Source organism: Nicotiana sylvestris, chromosome 6 (assembly GCF_000393655.2).
Source record: "Nicotiana sylvestris chromosome 6, ASM39365v2, whole genome shotgun sequence".
Classification (NCBI taxonomy): Eukaryota; Viridiplantae; Streptophyta; class Magnoliopsida; order Solanales; family Solanaceae; genus Nicotiana; species Nicotiana sylvestris.
The window spans coordinates 43,470,344-43,475,666 of record NC_091062.1 but is presented as its reverse complement, the minus strand read 5'-3'; the positions used below and the strand labels follow the sequence as shown (position 1 = coordinate 43,475,666).

The 5,323-nt window shown below is 38.0% G+C and overlaps 1 long non-coding RNA gene across 1 annotated transcript; it reads right to left on the bottom strand.

Annotated features, from left to right (window-relative positions):
- Positions 1-599: 599 nt before the first annotated feature.
- On the bottom strand, positions 600-2,429 carry LOC104236909 (uncharacterized). The gene is made up of 4 exons (XR_713527.2): positions 2,319-2,429; positions 2,084-2,154; positions 1,679-1,826; positions 600-1,594 (listed from the first exon to the last, which is right to left on the bottom strand). It is a non-coding gene; the product is annotated as an uncharacterized lncRNA (long non-coding RNA).
- Positions 2,430-5,323: the final 2,894 nt, after the last annotated feature.

Here is a 5,323-nt window from a genome sequence, read left to right as displayed (position 1 = left end):
CTTAAAATTGAACCCATAAGATTTAAATCCTGGATCCGCCTCTATGAGTGAGAGAGAGTAAGGTATTCCATAGACTATAAGAAAATAATCCGTGAAGAAAAATAGAGTGAGAGATATTGTAGTGAGATGGAAAAAGCAAAAGAGTGTTCTTTCTTTTGAGGGTGTAGTGGTCTTAGGAGTATTTGTACTCGTTACTACACAATATAAAATTCCTCGCTATAGTGATATCAATTGCTTTTCTTGGCCGTGGTTTTTTCCCTTATTCAGAAGGGTTTCCACGTAAAATCTTGGTGTCATTATTGCTGCATTTTTACTCTTGTTGATTTAACCATAACTTAGTGCTCCGCGTTTATCACTAGTACTGTGAATATTATTTTTTACGAGGTTTATTCCCAACAATGACGCCTGGAGCAACAGTTATGAGTCCCTTTTCCTTCATCAAGAATATAATGGCATCCCAGCGCCTCAGCAGTCTCATCACTAGCAGATTTCAGCATTCATGAAACTCTTCTATAAGGATTGCTTCTCTTTTCATGACTGCGGCAGGAACAAAGTTCTTTAGAAAGCTATTATCTTTATTGATCAGCCTGGTTTTAATGATTACAAGCACTCTCTTTTGCATACAAAATCTATTTCCGAAGTGTGCAAGCTTGTCCCAGATGTTGTGGACACAATCAAGAGTTCTATCGAACAACTGATCAAAGATGCATCGGCCAAACACTATGTGGTTTCTGGAATTATTCCCATGGGTTTCCTGCCTGGTTTCCAAATAATGTCCCGAAAACAACAATAGCAGGAAAATTAAATGTCACAAAGGACTAAATTTGTTTGCAACATTGCACAATGATCATCTGTGGCAAGCGTTGGAGGAGCTGCGATTGAAGTAACCCTGAAGTTGAGATCATATATGCAGATTATTACAAGGCGTTCATGGGTATTATTCGCAATCATGCATTCTTGGGATTCAAGTCTAAGACGTTGATGAGGGTTTGTTGTGGTAGTACCTCTGAAGCAGTGTGGAGAGAAAGGAGTTGTAGCGTGTTCAGATAGGGATTCGTATACACATTAGGGATGGATTTCGATTGACACCTGAGGCTTCGAAGAATATGATTGATACTCTCTTCAGCAAAAATGGTTATGTATTTCCAGAGTTTAAGTACGTACAAGATCATCATGCAGCAGCAGCAACATAACGTACTGGAGCTGGATTACTCTGTATGCTCTCTTAGGAGAAACTTTGAATTGGAGCCACTCCTGTTCTTACCCCAGTAAGTTTTGCTATGGAGAATTCAGTTTGCTGGTTGGCATGTTGTTGCCTTGTCATTAAGTTTCCTATACTGCGGCAATGGATGGGCTAGAGTCCTCCCTAGGGTGAGAGTGAGTGACATCTGCACCAAATTTATGGTAGGACAGTCGCTAACAAGGGGAATTCGCCTCGCTATTGCATCAAGAATAGTGTTTCTTCCTCCCACCTTCACATTTATTTTCAGAGCTACATTGGCTAGATACTGTTTGCTCATCTTAAATACATGTTTTGTCAAACAGCATTGCGCGAGAACTCACAGTTCAGTCTCACAAATTCTCTTCAGATCACCTGGTCAAGAAATAAAAAAAGGTTAGCCACCACATATTGATAACTAGTGCTAAAGAAGATAAGAAGTTTTATTTTCATTTATACCTTAAAGAGAGCCACTATTTTTTACCATGCCATATATCTGGCACATTTGTTCAAGCTCAGAACAAAACTCATGTGCAACACTGTCTTGCACATTTCGAAAAAAGTGTATGCAGATCCAATTGTTAACCGTTCTTCTATTTACCCTTTTCTGCCGATAGTAAAAGATACAATGTTAGTCTTAGCTGAACAAAGAACAATAGCCACTCAAGAATCCCACAAAAAATGCCAGGATGGTGTGTACTAACAGTGCATGCACCTCCAAGGTTTTCACTGAATCAAAATATTGAAAGGAAAATGCAACGCGGGCTTTCTACCGGTACACACCAGTAGGTGCCGATTAACTGAACATAAATGAAAAACAAACAGATGAAACAAGATTTAAACAGTGTTAACAGTACTAGATACCTTATTCATCATATTCCATTGGCCAACTTGTGGCAGACAGTCTTTTTCTCGACCGTATCATGATACTTAAGCTGCAGAAAGACATACTCATTACTGAAATCCTAACTAAAATAAACTTTTTCACTCCACAAATCAAATTTAAGAAAGAATGGTATACTCAGGGGTAGTACTACCATCCCACCTCAACCATGAGAAGAATCAATTTTTTTGAAAAGCCGCGAGGAGCCTAACTTACCTGAAGTGGAGGCAAAATAGGAGACTCAACTTGTGCCAACTTGTCAATAATCTTAATACCAAACTCCTTGGCATATGGGTCATTAGCATAGGCGCTATGACGTACAACCTGACATAGAAACGGAAAAAAATGGAAGTGAATTATTAGCAAATTATCATGTCAAAAACAGTCATCTGATTGTAACAATGATCATCCGTGGCAAGCGTTGGAGGAGTTGCGATTGAAGTACCCTGAAGTTGAGATTATATATGTGGATTATTACAAGGCATTTATGTCTATTCTTCGCAATCAATGCATTCTTGGGATTCAAGACTAAGACATTGATGAAGGTTTGTTGCAGTAGTACTGGAAGCGGTCCGTTTAATTTTGATCCGCATAAGCAGTGTGGAGAGAAAGGAGTTTTAACATGTTCTGATAGGGCTTCGCATATAAATTGGGAAGGATTTCGATTGACACCTGAGACTTCGAAGAATGTGATTGATATTCTACAACAACAACATCATACCTAGTATTATCCCACACCGTGGGGTCTGGGGAGGGGTAGTGTGTATGCAGACCTTACCCCTACCTTGTGAGATAGAGAGATTGTTTCCAATAGACCCTCGGGTCAGGAAAGCATAAGCACCCCATTAATGAAAATATAGACAAGAAGGACAGTACCAAAAAGCTATATAACAGCAGAATAAAAACAATGTGATTGATACTCTCTTCAGCAGAAACGGTTTTTGTATTTTCAGAGTTTAAGTTCGCACAAGATCATCATGCAGTTGCAACAGAAAGGCGCAGTTCCAAGGTTTATGCACGATCTAGAGATGGTCTAAGAGAGTTAATGGAGTTGCATGCTAATAAGGTTGTGGACTACTAATATACTGTTTGTTTTAATTTGTTCTAATATTGGTATGATGAGGTTTGAAGAAAGCAGAGAGTCTTTTGCTTTGGGAGGGTAGGCCCTCAAATTCTTTCCAATTTTGACAAATTCAAAAACAAATATGAGAGTTCTGTGTAGTACTATCAATGAAGAGCATCATAGCAATTAATATGAGGAATTTTGGGGCCACCTTTTTACATGTGGTTTAAATTTTGTAACTACCGTTGCATTGGTGATATATGTGGAAATCTAACGAATTGTTTTATCTGAAGTTACACCAAACAAAACCGGTTTCACTATTGTGACTCGTGAGAGGTTCAATCAATGAGTTAAAGAATATCCAACACCATCACAACATATGCAGCTAGTTCTATCCAGCTCTAGTTCTTGTGGTGACACCTACAACGAAAAAGACTCAAGCTAGAGAAAAGTGCCCACTAGCAATGATCTGTTAATGAACAACTCCAAAAGACCATTCATCTCGAGAATTAACAGGACTTTCACAAATTTATTTAGTTTCACAATATTTGTAATAGAAACAGTGGATCTTTGTACAAAGTATTTAAACAAGTCATGGAAATAGCTGCACATAACCTGTCACAATTGCAATTTCTAAAGTGATAAGGGGTGGAAGGATGACGAAATTTCCAATTGTAGCGAAGAATACAGAGTCATTCCTCTGATAAACTTCATTCAAGTAGAAGTCATTCCTCTGATAAACTTCATTCAAGTAGGCTTGTCTTTTGATGTTTCTTCTGTGAAACAGTTAAGAACTTGGTGCTAGGAAGGAGCAGAAGATTCAGATTAGAGGTGGCAAAATGGTTAAAAGAAAACAGTTATCCACCCATATTATCTATCAAAAAATGGGTTGGATAATGAACCATTTAAAAACGGGTCGAATATGGATAAAGAACCATATTATTCACTTAGAAAATGGTTAACCAAATGTATAACTAATGTGTTTAACTTTTACATTTGTAAAGCCTCAAATTGGAGTTCCTCAAGTTTGGAAAACTACGAATTCTCTCACAAGTGATCATATTTAAGAAGCCGTGGATAATATGGATATCCGTATTATCCCCGGATAGGCCCGTTTTTATCTGTCTCAAATACGGGTCGGATCGGATAATTTATCCGTTTTTTAAATTACCTGCTTTGACTCGCTCATATCCGACCCGACCCGCCTGTTTGTCACCCCTAATTCAGATAAGGTTTTTGTCAACCAATCCGAAAACTTTATCTGATGGCTCAAAGAAGCATCAGAAGAAGAGGATTAACGCAGTAGTAGAGACCGTGTATCTAAAGCAGCTCCAACCACATAGTGCTACCTCATAGTTTACCCTCAGATGAACATACCGCACACCATTCAGAAACCTGTATGTACATTGAAACTGAAGTCCTATTTAGTCTTGGAAAAAAAGAAGTCCTATTTAGTCTGTAGTCTCTTCTGTAGCAATTCTTTTTTGAGAATAACAATCTCTTAGCATTTAGAGAGGCAAGTTTTGTTTCAATAGAATTTTTTGTCTGAGGAAACGCTTCAACATGTCAAAAGTTTTGAGTTATGTTAGTAATATTTTTATACTTTTCCTGCGTCTCCTCTATTTTTCCAAAACTTATATTTTTAGTTATCTTGCTCATATAAATGAAAGAAAATTATTGATTTTACATATTAGCCACCTAAATGAATGACAAAATGAATCAGCAAAAAGAAATCGGATTCATTCCTTTATCTCTAAAGTTCAGTTCACTGCTAGGGAGGGTAAGAACTTAATTAGACAGATCCACTTTCAGTTGCTTCGGGATACTAACAGGGTGGTTTGGAAATGCTTTGATGTTTAGTAAAGAGGCTAGACCTAACGCTAAATTCACAATGTGGGTGCAGCTTCAAGGCAAGCTTCTTACTGCTGATAGACTAAGTCGGGGCTAAGTGTTGATCCAATGTGTATATTCTGTCAGGCTCAATGTGAATTAAAGAATCATTTATTTGTAGAGTGTATTGCAACTAGAACTCTTTGGAATAGGATACTGACCTGGTTGAGAGGAAAGCCTTATGCAGCAGTCAACTGGGATCAGCAAATAAGCTGGACTAACAGAAATACTAAGGGGAAATCTCAAGCGGCTCAGGTGTTCAAGATGG